We start from the raw sequence: 22,174 nt of genomic DNA on the forward strand, positions 1-22,174 counted from the left end.
CCCCATAACTCCAGTCATTAGAGGTTGTATTCCCACATCCCATGCATTCACAGCCTGGGAGCTATGATTCCCCATTTCCAATTGGGGTACATTCAGGGGCCATCCAGTATCCAGAAATACTTAAACTCCCTTGGCACCGAAATTGCCACCACAGGTTATACACATAGAAAGGCTTTCTTCAAATGCTACAGCTACATAAACCAGAGCTTTACAGTGTAAGGGATCTCAAACAGTCTTCTCTAAATGCTTCTCATGTATGGGACCTGCAGCAATGGGACTCTGAACACTTTTGTATACTTAGTGTAGAAAGCATGATCCTGGTTTTGGAACACATCAGTAGCTGCATAAATCTACTTGGCATCTACAAGTACTTGGTTTAGTAAGTGGACTACACCTCCACTGTCCCTGTGTGTTGAACAATTCAGCTACTTTGCAATGCACAAAAATGTATTAAAAAACTATATAAATCAGTCAAATCAATAAAATATTATTCACTCATCAGATCCTCAATCAGATTCTCAGTGTTCCATTTCTAATTAATTGCCATCTGGTGCAGCCCTTTCTCTCCCAAAGCAATGGGGAATATTCTTCTGGAGCAGACACACACAGCAATGCTACTCGTATGCTAACCACTTCTGACTGGTGATCCTAGGGAGCCTGACTGTTTGAGGCAAATCATCTTCCCAGGGACTGCATGACTTATTCCCAGCATTTGGGTCGCAAGAGTTTTTGTAGGGAAAAAAAAATGCTTCTGTGTCTCCTACAATGGATCTCACTCTAATAGACATCCATTTTCTGGCATAATATGACTATGGTTTATCAAATAATAAGCACTCTAAAGTCCTGGGAATGGGACCAATTGCAGCCAATGTTGACTCCTATGTCCACTTTGCCATGCCATGAAATTTTCAGTGGATTGTGTGTGTGTGTAAATCACTGCTGTCAGTGAGGAAGAGCCTTAGTGTGCCACAGGGAAGCTGCAGAGACAAGTGGGTGTGACTTCTCATATTCTGATCCTTAATATGCTACCCAATTTTAAGAGCTGCCTAATGCTCATTAGGGATGATCAGAAAGCCATATGGCCTAACAAATGTAATACGTAGTTCAGCATATTGGCAGAAGGACTCCTTGTTAATTCTGTCTCCTATTCCACCCTCTGCCTGGTAGAGAGAATAGTGAGGAGGCTGGTTTTACCATGCTGAAGAGATGACAGACTTGATAACTTTAGTATGGAGCTTTTCCAGAGCTTAACAATAAATGGCACAAGCTTTCTAAGGGGAGAAAAAAATAGGCACAGATTTTCAAATGCATCAGCAGGTTGCAAAATTGTGCTGATTAGCCACTTGTATATCTGACTCAGGACAGTTGGGACTTGGGAGACCTCAATTTAATTCCTGTCTCTGAAACATTTTCCCTGTGTGACCTTGGTATGCTTTTTAATCTCTCTGTGCTTGGATTCTCCCACTTTCTCCCTGGGATAAGAAGTGGGTCTTGCTACACATGTGTTTATACAGAGAAGACTTGATTTTGAGCAAAGCCTCTGAGAGTATTCCACAATAGTGTGACATTTTGAGCCTTTAATGGTTACTGGTATTTCCTCTTTGGAGACTTTGTTACTCTTTCTATATCTTTTCCTTGTTTTTGACAACTACTGAATAAATTCTGTGTTATGAATTGTAGAAACTTCAGATAATATTTCAAGATGAATGCTTTCTCAGCTATCTAGAATTAATGAGAGCAGATTATCCCCTCTAATGATTTGGAGGGGACTGGGATCATCCAGTGCTCCTGAGCATATCTAGCCTGGGGACTGGCTTCCTCCCATGACAAGGTTAGCCCAGCAGCCCTCCTGGCAACACACCCTGCTATCCATCGCAAGGTATAGCCTTGAACCTCCACTGCAGTGTTTCTTTGTGTGATGAAGTGTCCATAAAGCACTCCAAGGTGATGGAGTCCCCATAAATCTTTTCCTATGATATTTTGGAAAATTCAGCTTTCAGATGCATTAGTAAATTTGAGGAATTTGAATGTTGAATTCTTCAGCACCTAATTTTTTTCTGCTGTTATCCTTGGCATATTAAATGAAAGGCTGCTCTAGTTTGAAGTGATTCTTGCTCTGCTGCAACCACTGTGCTCATCTCTGTTGTCAAGCCCAGGACTTGAATGTGCAGTCTTCACAGCCACCCAGTGCCAACAGGAGTGCACCTCTTACATTGCTGCATTTACTCAGCAGTAGCACAGATGAGTAAATTTGAGCAAATGCTTATTTGAAATGCTGCCCTCAGAAAGGAGTAAAAATGACATCAGCAACAGTAAACTACTGTTGCAAATAACAGCAACGAAGTCTTAAAGCAAAGGTTGGCTGTGTCTGTACAGAGGCAATACTTAGTGTCTGTGTGATATACAAGGCAGCTTATCTCTTTGAGAGCAGGAGACTATAAAAATACAATTGCCAGAACGAAAGAAAATTGAAGCTGATTGCCATAGCAACAAAAGAATTACATTGATGAAACCAAAGCATATAAAATCCTTGTATGCTACATTAAGGACAAAGCGATCAAAAGTAAACAAGAATGGATAGGAATTTGCTTGTCTAAAGCTGGAAATGACAAATGTTTCCATCTGATGGAGGCAGAAACAAGTCCCCAAGACATGAAGCGGCAGCCCTGCAGAGACCCATTTGCTCTGGGAGTGGGGCACAAGGAACCTGGGACTGCAAGTACGGGCACTTTCCAGGCTTTGAAGACAATTGGTGGAGGCAGTTTCCCGATCAAATGGTCAGTACCATCAAACAGTTTATATCATCTGTGCCTTTTGTACAGATCCCCACAACCTCCTGCCTGGTTTCTCTCTCCTGGTGAGATTCTCCCTTGCAGCTGGGCAGAACAAGAAGCTGCTGCTGTAAAAAGGGGTTTTGTTTTTCCAGCTGCCTTTCTTGAAGCATCTTACTCAGGTGGAACCCACTTGGCCATGAGAATATATATCCCCCCCCCACCATGGTAATGCACTTTTGCCCTTTCAGTTCTGCATGGCACTATGAGACTACAGACACTGCAGCAGAGTCAGCAGCTTTCCAGAGTACCCTGGTGGAACCACAGCTTCAGAACTATGCATAAATCCAACGGTTTTCTGATGTGAAGGGTTGGGAAGACCCCAACCTCAGCACCTCCCACAGCATCAAAACTGTAGTGGCAGATGCAGGTCAGTGCTATGTTTCCCTGTGAGGCTGCACCCCCCATGTTTGGGGATGGATTATTGCATGCCTGTAGCTACTCTCACCTGCTAAATCATTCCCACAGGAGGTTAGTTGGATCAGTTTGCCTGTGGCGTAAGCAGCATAAATCTCAGCGATGTTACACCAGAAAAGGAGGATACTGCTATGGTTGCCCCTGTCCACATGAGCTCAAGCACAGCTATCATGGTTCTTTGGAGAAGCAGCTCATGTTATTCAAGTTGAAACCATCTAAGTAAGTGATTATATTCTATGGCTTGTTCTGGAAGACTGAAAAAAACAGCATGTGTTAAAGATCTTTCCTGAATGCAGCTATAATTAAAATCTTAGTATTTCTTATCATAACAAAGCCTTGAAGTCAGTCCAAATGTTGTCATTAAGCACAATGAAAATATTCCAAGTGGTGGACTGACATGTCCTTAAGATACAGGAACATTTAATCTACTAGATCTTAGAATGCAATAATGACCAAACCTTTCAAAGTTACCACAAAAATTTCTTAAGACTAAAACAAAGTTGACAGTTCCTTTAATTAAACTCATCTTCCTTTCAAAGGAAGTGACAAAAAGAGTAAAGGAAGATTAATTAAGACTTAAATGCACAGAAATTACTCAAGGCATATTTTAAAGTAAGAATTAAATTAGTCATTCCTTTGGACATAGGCAGTTCCATTAACAATACTGAAATGGAGATAGCCAGGTCTTAAAGCCTTTGCTCAAAGCTCTGCTTGGAGGCTGTTTCCAGAGTCTTTCCCATTTCCTCGACCTCAGGCCAATCGTGATTGCTGTTTCTTTAATATTTCTGTCATCCCTGCTTTAGTTATCTTCTCTGATTTCTGCTGTACTTAAACAGAACTCTCAGCCTGAACCCTATTTGGGTTTACATGCTTCCATACATGACAACCTATTGTCCTTTGCAGAACCCTGACTGCAAATGTATTTTTTATTCTCTGGGTTTGACACCATTTGAGCTTTTAAGAAGAATTACTTCAAACTGAAATCTTGCTCTTTATCTGGTAAATAAAAGATATCCATGCACACCCTGACTCTGTGGTGCTGCCTAAAAACCTGGTGTTTAATAGATAACTGCATTGTGCAGCAGTACCAGCTCCTGCATAGAGGTGGCATTAAGTTATGAGGAGAAAAAGCCCGATAACAATTCTTCTGGTTTGCACTGAAGTAAAGGTTCGCAGCATCTTGCCATGCGCAGATGGGCATGAAAGTCATCCTGGTCACCATGGTAATAAGATAATCAAAACCAACCCCTGAATTTTTAACTCTGAATGGTGAATGGCAGAGACAGAGAGTGCCAGGGCACAAGCAGAGAAAGAAAGAGTTGCATGGGAAGGCATCTGTGAAGGAAAGCAAAGCTGCATGTAGGGAGCACTAGCAGCCTCCCAGGTGCTTCCCTCCCCTAAGGAGACAAAACCTAAGTTTTATCAATAAGAGGTTGCTGCTAAAGCAGGAAGATGATGTTAGGAGCTTTCCCCACCCCAACATGAGATCACTCTTAAGGCTGGCAAATGTGTGAATTTGTGTCCAGGGTGGCTGCAGGGGGCCTCCTTGCCTTCTCCTGAGTGATTCCCAGGTTTCTGTCATTGCTATCTTCACCTCTGCAGTCCCTTATTTCTGTCCTACGTTCACCTTGCTATAGTGTAAGACCATCATTTCCATCTGTGTCTCCTGTGGGTATTGTGAGGGGGCTGCTGCTATGACATGCCTATCTTTTCTTCTTCAGGCTAAAAAGCCCAGCTCATCCAGTCTTTCCTTAGGGTCACGCTGCATAAGCTTTTCATTGCTTTCTCATTCTTATTTGCTTTACTTTACTCACAAGAAATCTACCCTCCTTTCCAGGTTTGCTCTTGCAATAAAAGGGCTCCTCTGGCGTTTGTCTTCTCTACATTGTACCTTCTGGCTGTTATTGATTTTTTAATTATTTTTTTTATCTCCACCAAACCAGGCCGTAAAAGCAGGGGGGCAGAGGGGGAATTACTTCTGTTCAGTTTTGTTGGGGTTGCAAATTGGATCCATCCATTTCTTTAAGCAGGAAAACAAACAAAATGGCAATACTCTGGGGAGCACACATAGCAAAACTATGCAGTGAGAAAATTTGTAAACCTGGTTTCCCTCTGTGGGTGGCTAAATGGCTGTTTAAAGCCATTTAGCATCACACATACATATGAAAAAAACAGAATAATAAGAAAGCTGCATCTTCCTATGAAAGAAGCCCCTTACTCCAAATTTACTGATCTAGGATTGCAGGGCTGAAGCTCTTAATGAAGGGAAAAAGAGCTTCATTTGGGCTTGTAATTGCATTAACATGCCTCGTGAATACACACTCAGAACAGTGCTGCATGTCCATTGAATTGATACTGTTGGCCAGAGTCCAAATATACTTTAGGCACTATGGAAAAGGAGACAAATGGGTGCTGTTTTCATGGTTAATGATCACTGGCAGTAGCAGGCATGGCAGCAGGGGTGGGGAAGGAGTGATGATGGAAAACTTTCTCAGGAGATAAAGTCCATTGCCCTCCTTTGTGCACAGCAAGCCGGAAGGATGCTGCATTTGTCCATATTGATTCTGTTTGGGAACCAGAGTTCTTTTTATTGTGGGCATTCCTAAATGTAAGGAACAGATGTACTGCAGGTGTCTGCAAAGGCCTGGAAGAGTGTTAGGGGTTGCTGGGTTTTAATACCTTGGGTAAGGGTAACATCAGGTCACAGCAGTAGAGAGGAATGATTTACTCTGCCAAACTCCATCCTGCCTTAATTGCTCTCTCCTACTAAATCCCAGACCAGTTAGTTGAAAACCAACTTAGATGTTGCTGCAGTAAGCTGTTATGATTACAGCATGAATAGACCTGAATGCTCCGTATCTTGCAACACTTAAGAGACAGGAAACCTTCCCACATGGTTTGGCAGGAATTCCTGGTCCCAAAAGAAGACACAGAGGCAGAGCTGGGACTTGCATTTCAGGCAGCTCACAGATGACTCTGCCATGAAATAGAAGTCACAATCTGCCTTGCAGCTGGATAAACCAAGAAGAAAATGTTTCTTTTTGCTTCATTGAAGTCCTGCCCCATCATGATGGGACAGACTTGTGGGTTCTGCTTTTCTTTTTAATTGCCTGTGTCGAAGTCTGGGAGAGTAAGTGCAGGGCAGAGCACAAGACACAAGGAGCTGGTTTCCTTGTGCTGTGATGCATGCTTCTTTGAGGCTTTAAGATGATTTCAACTCAGACAGGAATAAAAATTGAAACGGATAAAAACCTCCAAATAGCACAGCCCTCATCTGTAATCTAGTAAAAAAATAAAATCATAGAATCATAGAATAGTTAGGGTTGGAAAGGACCTTAAGATCATTCAGTTCCAACCCCCCTGCCGTGGGCAGGGACACCTCACACTAAACCATGTCACCCAAGGCCTCATCCAGCCTGGTCTTGAACACTGCCAGGGATGGAGCGTTCACAACCTCCCTGGGCAACCCATTCCAGTGCCTCACCACCCTCACAGGAAAGAATTTCCTCCTTATATCCAATCTAAACTTCCCCTGTTTAAGTTTTAACCCATTGCCCTTTGTCCTGTCACTACAGTCCCTAATGAAGAGTCCCTCCCCAGCATCCCTATAGGCCCCCTTCAGATACTGGAAGGCTGCTATGAGGTCTCCACGCAGCCTTCTCTTCTCCAGGTTGAACAGCCCCAACTTTCTCAGCCTGTCTTCATACAGGAGCTGCTCCAGTCCCTGATCATCCTCGTGGCCTCCTCTGGACTTGTTCCAACAGTTCCATGTCCTTTTTATGTTGAGGACACCAGAACTGCACACAATGCTCCAGGTGAGGTCTCATGAGAGCAGAGCAGAGGGGCAGGATCACCTCCTTCCACCTGCTGGTCACACTCCTTTTGATGCAGCCCAGGATACGGTTGCTTTCTGGGCTGCAAGCACACACTGAAGCCAGCTCATGTTCATTTTCTCATCAACCAACACCCCCAAGTCCTTCTCCACAGGGCTGCTCTGAATCTCTTCTTTGCCCAACCTGTAGCTGTGCCTGGGATTGCTCTGACCCAGGTGTAGGACCTTGCAGTTGGCATGGTTAAATGAAGTACTTCTTAATATGTCCAGCAAGCAGACACGGCCACTCTCAGCTTTTAAACCTAGCACAATTTAGTGTCCCACTGCAACTATGGGACAGTTCTGATATTTATCTTAGAGCTAAACAAAACCTCTGAATTTGTCATGAGATAGAATCATCCTGCAGCCAACTCAGTATATGCCATCCTACACCTGTGGGGTTTTTATTCATCATCCTCTCCAGCATCTCAGGAATTCCCTTTTGGAGTCTGAAATAGAAATCAAATCCCCACACAGTACTGGCAGCCTGCCATTTGAAAAAGAAAAGAGTATTTAAGGGTTAAGAGGAGGAAATCAGAAAGGATGCTGTGTTTGGATTGGAAATAAAAGTAACATGCCTATTTGTTGACAATCCTTTGTACTTACCAGCACCATTGCAGAAACTGGCAATACAGACTGTTTAAATTTAAACACTGTAGATAAGTTTTACACCTGCACACAAGGTGTAAAAACAAAGAGCCGACCAACCTAAAATTAATCTGTGTGGGAATGTGAGATATTGTAGGTGTGCTGGGTAGTGGATTCCAGCTTTCTAGTGCAGCAGACTGGAAAAGACAGGGGATTCCTTTATTCATTTCTAACCTCTTGCATCTTAGCTCCCCTAACACGCTGCAGAGAAGCAACAATTTTGTTTTACATAAATTAAGGGGACAAACACACCTTCTGTGATGCTCCTAGCTTGCTGGACATCTTGGGATTATGGAGGGGAGTTGAAAAACAGAGGAAGCTAAACTGACAGAGGAGACAAACTTACAGAGTCTTGCTTTTCTGCATGCTTGGCAGTGTTGTATTTGACTATATGCCACCAAGTTAGTGGGTCATCCTTGGAGAACTGAAGGAGATAGTTCCCTCAGCCTGTGAGCAGACCAGGAAGAGTGTACAAATGCCTGATCTCATAGGGAAGAAGGAGGGAGGACACCTTGCAGATGGCTCTTGTTCTCAGAGCAAATTCTACAGCCATCAGTCTCCAGGGAAGAGAATTTAAGCTCTGCAGGAAGTAAATTGATATCGTGTGGATGATGACACAAACTTCATAGTCAAGCACAGCTCAAAGGCAGGACTGATACGACATCTGGCTTTCAATGAAGTCCCCTCTGCTTTGTGGTATTATTCTGAATAGATTGATACAGTCAGACAGGCCAAAGGCTTCGCCTATGATCACAGACAGGTGAGCCATGAATGGCTTGGACTTAGTGAATACAGAATCATACACATCTCTTCCTGCCCAGAACCGGCACAGCATTATTTGATTGTCTTGTTCCAATGCAGGAAAGTGAGACTCATCTTTATGTGCCATGACAGAGAGGCATAGGCTCTTCATGAGGGCTCTATCATGGCCCATGTGGAAGGCGCATACCAAGTTTAGTTCTCGCTCCCTCCTATTTGCCTTTCGTTTTCATGAGTGATTTGACAAGCAATCTATTAACTCCACAAGCCTTCACACAGTCAAGACTAAATTTAGAATTATTATTCATGGAGATGAAAGCTAACTGAGTGCCTCCATTACCTCTTGAAATAAGGGTTCCATTAAGGATCAGTGAGGTAACTGCTTCCACAGGTGCTGTCTGCTCGTAGGCACACCTAATCTTTCAGTTCCAATTATTCTCAGAGATCTCATTTGTTTCTCAAGACCACAGGTTGGTTCAAATGTGAAAACCTGCGGCTACTCATTCGTTCAGACTCCAGTGACTCTCTGGATCATATTATTTTGGAAAATGTGATTTCCTTATTCAATGCATCTGCCTTTTGTGGCTTGAAATTCTTCCTGAGAGACTGCAGGCTTGGATGTTGGCTGGTGGAAAACTAGGCTAAATCTAGCCCTTAATATCTAAATAACATGAGTTATTGCTAAACTGGATAATAGCCATGGAGTTGCTATGCCACTGTTACCTTTTCCTAAGTTATTACTTTCTAAAGCTGTTTGGGATACCTAGAATTTGAAAGGTGGTATATTAAACTGAATTCTATTATATTTTCTATTGCTGTCAGCAACTTCTCTTTTTAGCCTGGTTTAAGGCACGTATGTGTGTTTCATGAAATGCATTTCTACTCCTGTGCTGCAAGCTCCCAGCTGTTCATTTTAGGTAGTAAAGACTGAATATTAGTAGGTGCTACAACAAACATCCTTGCAGAGCACCAGTCTTTATTCCTGCCAAAAGTACTAAGTAAGAAGTTTGAAACGAAAGGGACTGGAGCAACGCATTCCTCATTCATCACTCCACTGCTCGGATAAAATAATATCAAACTCAGTAAAAAACTCAGTCTCCTTACCCTGGAGAAAGATTTTATTTTTCCCATTTCTCAGAAGACATTTCTTTACCACCAGATACAAATTTTGATATTGTTTTCTCCCAAGAAATTCACAAAAATGGTTTTCCATTTTTAACATCAGCATAATAATTTGAAATTACAACTGACACACTGCCCATCAGAAGTGGCAACAACTATTGACAAGATAATATGATAAACAAACATCTTAAGTATACTAGCCTCGATGAAATAAGGAGGACAAGATAGGACAGCACCTAGACATCCGTGGGGAGAGTTAACCCCATTGAAGTAGACAATTTCAACATGCAGAATATGAGCTGCTCAGAAATAGGGGGATGTTTTGCTCCAAGGAAACAAGAGTCTACTAGTGCTGATGGCATTGAAATGTCAGAACCTAAGTGATGAGATCTCTGTAATAAGCTTAGGATAGAACCCAGATTTACTGAGACATGGGTTAGGTACTTAACCAAGCTTTCTGAACATAAAATGTTGTGGTGTAAAGAGAAGCCCTTAGGACAACTAGTATTACCTTAGAAGTAAGAATGTCCTTGGTAGTAGCTGGGAGATAAGCCTTCCCTCCCTTTGTCATTTTTGGAAAACAAGTATTTCATTTCATTTCATAAAGATTTCTTTTGTGCCTTTTGTTCTGGGAGATCCTCTTAACATGCTAGGCACTCTGATCAAAGTGCCTCATTTCAGAAGGATGTGATGGTTGTTGTTGCTGTTTTGTGCTTGTTTTTCAAATTATTCTTGAAGTAACTTGCAGCAAGAAAAAAGAAACTCTCTATGGGTGGGTAAACTGAACCTAAACTTCCAAACACACATGGAAGTTGCTGCAATCAGGCACATCCCATCAGTTCCAACACAGTGATGAATCCAGCTGAGTTACTTGTAATAGCATCTAAGAAAACAGATGAGCGGTTCAATCCAAATTCTCAAAATAATAAGTTTCCACAGGGAGGCTGCATAAATCTGTTTGCAGATGGACATCCCTAGAGGCTTGGGCGCTTTTGACTATTATTAGAAGGAGGAAAATGGGAAGCGAATATTTTAATGTTTGAGGTTTTCCATTTTCCTGACTATGCTGATTCTAGAATTATAGCTCTGGGAGTTAATTTTTTTTTTTTTTCTTTACAAAGATTTTAAATGTCTATAAAACTATTTTTTTTTTTTTAATTAAAAATACACGTTCTCCATCCCCTCTTCTTTGCAACTTCCATTCTCCTTAAGTGTCTGGGATTCAAGAGGGACACTGGGGCTAGAGCAGAACAAGGAAGTGGGTGGATAAGGGTGCTGCTAAGTCAGAGATATTAAAAATCAAAGGCCGCTGAGACATAGATTTATCCTACTCAATCCTGGCCTCTAAAGCCCGTGCATTTAGGCTGCCACTTTCGAAAAGCTATTAAGATCAAAGATGAATTAAATGTTTCCAATTAGACATGGTTAGTACTAGGGATTGCTGAATCTGGTGAATTCTGTACGTTCTGTCATCTGTTCACATGCAGACATATATATGCTCCCTCACAGTTTGAACTCCAGAGGGTTTTTGCAACCATCAATTGGTTTGTCTAAAATTTTGGCTCTGGAGACAGTCAGGTGATTTAAAAGTAAATAAGGCAGACAGAGAGAACTGGAAAGCGTCCATTAATTCATCCCTGCTTCCTGCAGTCAGGATATTCCCAGGTACACTGCTGAGGATCAGCATTCAGATTTAGACGTTACCATGGCTATCCAGAATGGACATTGCACTAACGGTTAAAAGCTTTAAAATTCTGACTGGGCTACAAGGAAAATGCTATTGCTCATTCTTTTCCAATTTCTAGCCAAAATACATGTATAAAACCCTACCATTTATGCTCATTAAACCAGTACTGAGTAAATGAAGACCCCAAATTATTTGCAAAAATAATTTGAATTTTGAAATAAGGTAATTCTGGCTTCATTCGCTTTTATTCCTATGTTTTTGCCAAATGGTAAAATAAGGAATTTCACTGGCTGGCATGCTCTGCTTTGCCACAACATGAAGATTTACTTAAGAATAAATACAGGAACAAATACTCAAGCTGTGACTCTTGTCTAGTGCAGTAGTACATTCAGAGCAGTGACTCCCACCCTGTAGAGCAGAACCATACCATGGATTTAACGACCCCATGGCATACACTAAATGCTTCTTTCTTGCAATAAATTCTTCATTTTAAGCAGAAATCCACTCAATAAAGGAGATGTATCTGCTCCAAGGAAGTTGAGTTTCAAACTCAACATGCTGAAGAGACTGATTGCTGTGAAAGAGCACATTCTTCAGGGACTCATGGGCTGTTCCTGTCTGGTAATGTATCAGTGGAAAAATCTTAACAGCAAAAGGGTAAGAAAAGAAGTCTCATGGATCTCAGTGACTCCACGGTTGCTTCCTCTGAATGAGGATATTCATAATTCAACCTTAGCAGACCTGAAATCAAATTTTGGTATCCTAGGAACCACTAAAACATTTCCAGCTTTTCAAAGCCCAAGGGCTGGGGCAGAAGCTGGTGCTGTTGTCATTTGTCATGGATGCATTGTGCTTAGAGCAGACTGCATGTTATCCTGGCTTGTTTTGCACCTGATCTGCATCATGTGGATGAAATAAGTTGGGAATCTCTGAAGAGCGCTGCATCATCTCAGCAGATATTTGGCATGGAAAAGGCTGCTCCCTCATAATTGTTTTGTGGGGGAAAAATGTGCTGAAGGTTTATAAAAATGAAGGAAATTAGTATAAATAATATATGATATCAAAACCTCTGGAAATTATTGAAGCTTCTAGCTAGGAAGGAAAACATAACATTGTGCACAATGAGCAAAGGGCCACATGCTGGGTGAATTTTCAGGGAAAAGAGAACTTCAGAAGTTCCCTTAAAATTGGGAAAAATATTGCTGTGAGGCTATTAAAATATTCTATTGCAATAAAAATCAAACTGTCATTTGGATTTTTATTTGATTTTAGTGTTATAACTGTCTCCTGATTTATAATATACAATATTTGCAAAATGAAATGTCATTTCAAACCTCCCAAAATTAAAATGCTCTCATAAAATCAAAATTGAATATTTTGACACTGTCAAAATGCTTAAGTTCCATATTTTTCCTCAGGAAAATCTAATAAAAATACACACAAGTGCATACAAATGTAGAATTTCATTAAAACTGAATTTTCTAACAGAAATATATTCTGCCAAAAAGAAGAAAGCATTTTCGACATTGACTGTCTGGGTAAAAAATTACCTTAATTATTGATTTGTTGGCTAAACAAGTCATTCAATCGAATACTGCTATTCTTTTAGTGCAATGGCAGTATTTAAATAATAGATTTACAAGCAGGGGACCAGAGAGGAGGTTCCTTCAGCTGCGTCATCAATTTCTCACAGGACGACTAGTAAATGCTGACAAAAAGAAATGAAGGAACGGGGAAAGACCGTCACTTCACTTTGAACTTCTCCCCCTTTCTGGCAATTCCAAGACCATGAATTTCCTAATTCTGTTGTGTTTAGCAGATTCTTCCATATTAGTTTTTCATGAATTTGTATAATCCTTTTCATACGTATTCCCATCCCTATATCCATTTCATAGTAAAATCTTACTATATTCTCTCATTTTTTTTCTTGTCCTGCTGTACATTAAGGAATATCCCTTTTCCTTGTATTTCTCTCCTGATTTCACTCGCGTTCTTGATCATTTCACAAAAGTAAGACAGGGGAAAATCAAACTACACAGTTTTATCCTTTTTGGTCCCACGGCCCAGGCTTGTCACTAACAGCCTCCTGAGTGGAAAGGGAGTTTGGCCATTGACTTTCATACCTCCCTTTCATCAGAATGATGGCTGCTTCATGCTCATGAAATGTGGAGCTTTGTGGACAATTCTGCTTCGCAGTGCAATAGCATTAACGTCATCAGAGATTTTGTAAAATTTCCATGTTCAACCTCTCATGCAAATAAATATTGACAATCTATTTCATTCAATTTACGAGTCATTTCTCCTCTTCCTTTACCCTTTTTTACATCTTTTTAAATTATTCATTTTTAAGAAGTGTTAGAGGAATAATTCACAATCAATAATTTGTCTGGTGTTCAGCCTCACTGCTTGCAGAACAACTGAGAACAGACCCAAATGTCCCCAGTGCTCCTGGCATTTGACTGGAGTGAACAGACAGCCTCCAACCACTTAGTAATTCTTCCTTGCAAACTCCAATTCAACAGTACATTTAACATGCTTAGAACAAATCATATGCATCCTTATTCATCATAGTCTTCTATACGATATTAAAATACTTTATTATCTTCGAGCCTCAGGTTGGACAAAGTCACACAGTATATCTCCATGTCTTTATTTGAATGAATTTGCAAATATTTCCATGACAGATACATGCATAAGCAAACCTAAAAATGGGTATTTGTAAATATGCATGCCACTTTTAAGTTAGGTCTCTACAAACATTCCTGCCTGTAAAACTCAATTGTTAGAGTGTTTGCAGAGAGCTAACAGATGAGAGGATGGATACAGCTGGACTGAAGTAATTTAAGTATTCAAGCAAATTGTTGCTGAAGTTTTCAATATTTGTCCAGTTCTATTTTAAAACCATTATGAAAGATATAGATATGGCACTTTCTTAAACTGCTGAGGGTAAACAAGAGGGTAATAAGGTCATTCTCTCTCATCCTTAACGTAAATGTTTGCTTGACATGTTCTAGAAGATGATGCTGTCAGATGACTGTCTAAAATGTCATTAAAACTCCATTTATACCCATTAGGTTTTCTCTTCTACTGATAATTCATAGAATGGTAGGGGGCATCAGTGAGTATTTTCTGTGTGAACCCAGAAGTCTACCTACACTGACAAACTACATGGCCATTTACTACAACACTGTGGAGTCCTTCAGCAAAATGTATGTGTCTAGGAAATGAAGTCTCCAGGCACTCAGCAGCTACTGCCAGGTTTTGGCTGAAGCTCTTGTAAAACACAGGTCTGATTTTGATGTCTGACATTACACGTTCTTGATCTCCATTCTGGGCAATACATGAATACAGGAGCGAATAAATATCCTTTCAACCTGGGGTTGAGTTTTCTGTTGTCTCCAGTGCAAAGCTGCATGGTCTGGCAGAGCTGAAGAGTTCCCACATGTGGATTATCCAGAAGTGTTACAATTCATTCACAGGGCTCACATTCAAGCCACAGACTGGAGTGAGTAAGACTTATGCTGGTCACAACTGTGACTCATTAGCAAAAGAGCAAGCAGAAATTTGTACAGCAGCCACTTTCAACCACGCCTTGCACCAGTTATCCACTCTTTGCATATGGTAGATAAGCAGTGGAATAAAACCACTTCAACTAAAAAATAAAGTGGTTTCAAATAAATATATCTGATTCAATAATTTCTGTGAACATTTTGTCTGTTACACTCAAGTATTTCCACTTTACCTTTCAACAGGTAACTTATTTGACTGTCTGTTTCTAAACCCGTCTCTTGCCTCTACTTTCTTTTTTCATCTTATTCTTGTTCCTGTAACTTGAAATGAAGGAGAGCCATGAAACCATTTGAAAGAATCACACTTCATAGATACAGCTTTGGCTTTGAAGCAGCAATGCTGAAATAGAAATAAAAGAAAGCTTTAAAATAAATAAATAAATTAAATTCAGACGAACATCTTCACAGCTAAGAACATGAATTGGCTTTGATTTCCAGGTCACATAATTTTCAAAGTAATTAGTAGTAATGCTTCTTAATATATCATCTAGACTGATTACAGAAGGCAGGAAAGGTGCTTTGAGTAAGAGCATCTTCATAGCAGTTTAATGCAGTTTAACTAATATGCTTCCACTTCAAGCCTTCAGGTAATCCATCTTAACCTGCCTAGGTGTCCTTGTGCATCTAAGCAAGTTAAGATGGATTACCTGAAGGTTTGGGTGATTTCTTGCTCAACTCCATCTGACAATTACGTACCTGTAGCAGCGGGTTGAACAGAAAGCATCTACCAAAAAAAGTGATGTAAGTGTGCTCTGAACTGATGGCTACATCACATGCTCTATGCCTATATTGCATGGAGTCATCACATAGGGATTATGTTCTTTGGTGCATAGGTTACTATTTAGCAGTTCCTTGTCTTTGGGATTGGGAAGAGGGAAGGGCTGGGTTGCCTACCAGCATGATATCAAAAGGATCTGGAAGGGCAGATCATGTGCTGAACCCCATGGATCTCTAAGTTCAAGATCTAAAAGTAGGTTACTCTCTAATATGACCAGTTTATCATTTTCTTTCACTTAAAATTAGCTTTTATTTTCTCTAACTCAGTTAACAAAAGGGAGCTCTAAATTCTGAAACTGCTTCAATGGATTTATGCTTAGGTTGCCAGAAAGTAAATATTTTAATTGAGAACTAAGCAAAAAAACAATACCCTATTTTTTTACCCTCCAAGCATCATTTGTAAAAGTGTGTTTTTAATGATAGTGATGAAAATGTGGCCTCTATATTTTGCTAGGAGGAAAAGAGAAATTCTTTTTCAGATAACCACAAGCACGATCAAGCATCCTTGACTGGAATGTCTGCTCATGCTCATTAAAGAGTATACACATTGCTTGGTGTGTGTGAAGGGAGGGCAATAGAAAGGAAATAGGAAATAGAAGGGAAAAGGAAGAAATTAACTGGAGTGAGTGGAAAAATCCAAAGAGAATGTTTCTGCAGGAAGACTTAATATAGAAAGGGAAAGAAAATAAAAGTCTACATTTTACAGAGAAAGCACATTTTAGTGTCAGCCTGCAAGCCTCTTTTAGCTAGGATAACATATTTCTTCAATGACAAAAAGGAAAAATTGAATCTTATTTGGAAGAAAAAAATCCTGCTTTCAATTACAGGGGAAAGGTCTATGAACTCAATCTTATTTTTTGAACCCAAAATAAATAATTTGAGTGGTTATCAAATATATCCAAGTTCCTCTGGGTTTGCCCTATCCTAGTCCTTCTCTGGCCGCTTCTGTTTGCCTCTAAAATACATCAAAGATACGTCTGAGATAAAACACATCAAACAGCAGCAACCTCTGGAACTAGGGAAAATATAAGTGAGGAATTCAGAGAACAGGATGATAATCATGTTGAGTGCAGAGAGATGAGACTTCTAAGGAACGATGCCCGGCGGACCTCTTGGTTTACCATATTGATGATGCTATCTATGCATTTGCTTTGCATTTTCTCTCTAGAAATGACTGTAATTTATTTCTGTGTGTCTCATCTGAAGCTGGTAGAAGTCACTGATGTCCCATCTCTCACTAGGTCTCAGGAAATCTGCTTTTCCCAGACAGAGCATGTTAGGCAGGTAGTCAGGAGGATAACATAATGGAGCAGTTACATTACTTCAGTATTTTCATTGCAAGAGGCTCTTCAGAAGCAACAAATGGCTTGCTGATTTCTCCTGGTGCATCTAGCTAGCCCATGGCTTCTGTCTGTGGTGGTAGAGATGAGAGCTAGGATGGACAATCCTTCAGGATGCAGATGCCAATCACACTAATTTTTATATTCCATTTAATTTAAGTTTCATATCTGGGAGGAGTGAGAGTAGCAACCTGGTACCCCATGCAAAAGACAGAAGATAAGGATGACAGCCACACTGCTCCAGTTTAAATGAAGGCAGAAAGTGGTTAGGAATTCACTGTGAAATATCAAGCTTGGAGATCACGCAAAGCACTATGTGCTTTTCTTTGTGATCCTTTTTTTATGCATTACTTTGGTGTCTGGCCACAGGAAGAATTATGCAAAACTAGTAGGATAAAGTGTAAAGCACTTCTTTTTTGAGCCATTTCATTTGATCTGTCTCCTTGGGATGCTGGTGAGATATGATGATTTTATATGGCTTTTTTATAATAAGAATTTTCACCATCAAGTAGAAGTTGTAGCTGTTACGTGACCTATAAGCTACACATGTAATGGGAACACTTCCAGCTCCTGCCAACCTGCAGGCTGGTGTGTGAACACCAGTTTCACACTGAAACCCCAATGTTTACTAGCATATCTACTTCTGTACTGATAGACCATACTGTCCATCTTTGACAGTTTAAGATTGCTGAGATGAGGAGGAGTAAGGCTAAATCAGAAAAGCAGCCACTGTAAAACATTAAAATACACAGAGCTTGTGTCTGCCTATGGGGATGTAGCCACAGGGTACAGCGCTGAGAATTGTATCAGGGGAAGGAACATGTAAAGAGCTGTTACTTTCTGTCCCTCTTTCCCTGTAAATCCTAATACTGTAGAACAACAAGACTTCCATTGTTTTTTTTAGTCACAGAATGGACATTAACAGTATTTAAATTACATTTCATTTGCTGAGTCTGGAAAAAGAAATGATGTTCTCACCACCCTTTCATCCATTCCCTAACTCCAAACCCTGAGTTAAAGATCATAATTGCCAGAGTGGACGCTCAAGTTCTGTCAAAGCAAACTGAAAGTTTTGGGTTTATGAGTACAGCATATATTTGCAAAAATTATCATGCTATCTGGTTTCATTATCACGTTTTTAAATTGAAATATGCTGAGTTAATTCAATTCTGATGTTCCCACACCTAATTCCTTTCCCAATTTCTGTGCCACTGGCTCTTTTCACAAAACTATTTTGACCCAAACCAGAACAAAATAAAACACATCTGCAGGATATCTTTCTCTTGCTGAGGCAGAAATGCTTTTTTCCAGTTGCTTTCAGCAGTACATGGTATTAGGATACTGCAGCTGTTTTGCAGCCACCAGCTCATGCAAAGGAGCTTTCCTTTACCTGAGAACAGAAGAAGCCAGGGGACATCATGACTGCTCTTTGGTATTCCTTTCCCAGTTAGCCTCCCTTCATATTAGCAATAACATTTCATGGCAGCATAGTAAGATACTTGTGCAGCACAAGTTGAAAGGGAAAAAAGTCCAAGGTAGCTCAGTCAAGCAGCAGTATTTCAGATGAGACAGAATGGGCAAAAATCAAGCATTTCACAAAAAGAAAAGGATAGCCATAAGTAAAAAAAAAACTCTTTTGCCATCTGTTTTCCATTTTCCATAGCCCCAAAGTTTTTCTGAGTGGTCAAATAGAAAAGCCAGGAAGAGAGGGGTGTGAAGGACACAGGAGGATGAAGCAATCAGCCAGGGGTTACATCACAGAAAAGCTGCAGAAATGGGAACAGCTCTGAATCCTCAGCATATCCCTGTACAAAGTTCATCAATTGGACCCTACAGCTGAGAAACAGCTCCAAGTTCCAGCTCAAAGGGCTACACTCGATCCTCAGGCCATATATACATCTCACTGAATCTCATTAGCCCATCTGGTTTAACAGTAAATTTTTCCCCCAGTGCTCTGCAAGCAAGATCCTTCTTGCAGATGAATAACGTTCCTTTCTGTTGTACATTGAAGAAGTTGTGTGCTGCGAAGCTTGTTGTATCATAGAATCATGGAATGGTTTGGGTTGGAAAGGACCTTAAGATCGTCCATTTCCAACCTACCTTCCATGGACAGGGGCGGCTCACTCTAAACCATGCTCAAGGCTCTGTCCAACCTGGCCTTGAGCCCTGCCAGGGATGGAGCATTTACTACTTCTTCTGCTGACCAAAGAGAACAATAACAGCTAAACCATGCCGCTAATTAATTTTCCATGGCCACATAAACTCCCAACCCCTATCTGAATTCATTTGTCCCTTAGGCTGTAATGGCTCTGCACACTCAGGAATTTTCATCCTGTAGAGCTATGATAAATAGAGGCAGGTAATGGCAGTGCAGATACTGCCTTACTGGAATTCTGCTCCCTATTAGCTGCAGGATGACTCCTGGTGAACCCTAGGTTTAATGGCAAATATCTTTTTTTCAGCAGCTGTTTTCCAGACAACTCAAGTGCATGCACCTTGAACTGAATTGCTGGGTTTGTCCTGCCTGTGAATAATCATCCAAATTACATTTGAAAATGAATTAACTATTGCGGGCTTTGACTGCTGCTGTTGAGGAACAGACTATGAAAAAATTAAACACTGGCCTCATTTCTGTTACTAGTAAAAACTGGGAGCCAGAGGCAAAGGCTTCAGATAAGCTTCAATATTTGTAAACATCTCCAAAGCTGAACTACTGAAGCTTCAGGATTCAGGGAAGCTTTAATGTCTACAGAGGAACCTGAATTTCAATTTAGTAGCTAACTCAGCTTAGAGCGACTCAGAACTTCCTATTATAATATCTGCTCTTGGCTGATTACAACTTGGAGAAGTTTTGAGGATTTGATTTGCAGACTTTTTGAGTGAATTTGATGTTTCTAGAAAAGCACCTGTTAAGTCTGAGAATGAGATAAGAGAAAAAGTACATTGTTCAAACCAAATCCTCATTTACTTCTATGTTCAATAGCAAGAACTTGACATGTACCAGGAAGAATATAAGAGTGAGGAGTTTTCTCCCTGCCATTATTCCTAAAACCACCCAAAACAAAACAAGACAAAACCAGAGCATAAGAAAATGTGAACCTCAAGGGTAAAAAAGTCTGTTAGCACAGCTGCTGGAGTCTGGCAACTAAATTTACTGAAGTGTCTTGCTCAGCCTCCCAGTCATGTCCTTTGGAGTTGATGAGGACTCAAGAGATCATTCACTTAGCACAGGGTATCATGGGCAAAACAGCTGAGACTGAGGGAATTTGTATTTAAAGTATTTCATTGTCAGTGTTGTGGTTTAAGCCCTGTCCGCAAGTCAGCCACGCAGTTTCTCTCTCACTCCCCAACCCTTTCTTCCCTTCCCCCCGACCCTGCTCCTGGAGGGATGGGGAGGAGAATTGAAAGAATGTAACTCTCACGGGTTGAGATAAGAAGAGTTTAATAACTAAGGTATACCGCAAACCACTGCTGCTACCACCAATGATAATAATGATAAAGGAAATAACAAGGGAAGAGAATACAATACCACCAGCCGACCAATAACTAGCCCGACCGAGCAGTGAGCCAGGCCTTCTGGGCAACTGCCCCTAGCTCTACATCCTGGGCATGACGTGCTGTGCTATGGAATACCTCTTTGGTCAGTTTGGGTCAGGTGTTCTGTCTCTGCTTTCTCCCGTCTTCCCCTCCCTGGCAGAGCATGAGACTCAGAAATTCCTTGGTCAGACCAAACATTACTGATCAGTCACTAAAAACATCGGTGTTATCAGCACTGTTCCCAGGCTGAAAGTCAAAAACACAGCAGTGCACCAGCTACTAAGAAGGAGAAAAATTGACTGCTACTGCTGAACTCAGGACAGTCAGTTAACACAGAATTTTAATCTGTGATTTGTGTGTTGAGAAAAGAAAACACAGTTAAAAAATGCTTAACTTGACATCTTTCTTTCATCAGACTCAAATTAAGTCAAATGCTTATCTTCACTCCTTCCCAGTCTGATTTTTCCATGTTTTCACTCCAGGTTACACTCAGACTGTCTCAAACCTTTGGTGAGGCAATGGATGGTAAATCAAGGTTGTGTGTGATGGTGCTTCTTATTGTCCCCATTCTGTCATGGTTCATCCATGGCCACACTGTTGACATGGGTTGCCCATAGCCATGGTCTTCTGGGGTTCCCTGCCTCAGCACAAGGATGGCCATGGTCCTTTTCTGTACCCTCAGGCATGGAGCACAGCCGCAGGTTTTTCCATGAACTGGTCTGAGCCTACGGAGCTATCAGCGATGTGAAACACCACTGCCCAGAGCAGTGGTGGGAATGGGGATGGACTCTGCATTATTCTCCTTTCCAACCCTAACTATTCTATGATTCTACGATTCATTACCTTTGTTAGTGGTGAATATCTGCTCCAAAAGGTGCTTGATTTAACAGGCAGAGTACTGTTGCTGGGACAGTAAAGTGAGTCCCCAGTCTCTGGATGCAGAGGTGCTGAACTGTATTTTCTGTGTTGTGGTTGTGCTGAGTCCTAAACACAGGGAGCAAAAGAAAGGACTCTGACCTCCAGCACCTGCAGTGCTAAGGATGAAGTTTGTGCTGTCAGTAAAATCTTAAGATATCTAGAAAGCTGTGTCATCACCCTATAGTGCTGGCATACACAGAAGATGTCAGCCTATTGCTATCACTCATTCTGTGTTCTACTTTGCAAACAGAGCAGAGAAAAAGTCCATGATACTTGTGGGAATCACCTAGATGCTGCATGCTGGATTTTCAGCAGCTGGAAACAAAGACACAAGGTCTTTTATTCTCCTCTGTTTATAACTCACACACAACAAAAAAGTATTGGATCTTTACGTGACATCAGATGTGAGTCCCAGTTCCACCTTGGCTTTAAACAGGCTGCTGTCTGCTTTGATTCTTGTTTCAAAAGTCATAATTCCTGATGCAGAGAAGACTCAGAGGCAATCACGCACACTTTCTTTGCCACCTGTGCAGTCTCAAAGCAGACGTGAAGCAAGGGAAACCAAGCAGAAAGAAATGGAGACTTTCCTTCCTGGAACTCGGAAGGGAGGCATACATCAGGAATCCACACTGCAGTAAGCTATAATAATTTTGGAAACAAGCTACCACCATGCACCCCGTTTTAAGAGTGACAGTTCA

This window comes from Pezoporus occidentalis, unplaced genomic scaffold (genome assembly GCF_034315485.1).
Source record: "Pezoporus occidentalis ecotype Australia unplaced genomic scaffold, CSIRO_AGI_Poc_V1 ctg142, whole genome shotgun sequence".
NCBI classification, from domain to species: Eukaryota; Metazoa; Chordata; class Aves; order Psittaciformes; family Psittacidae; genus Pezoporus; species Pezoporus occidentalis.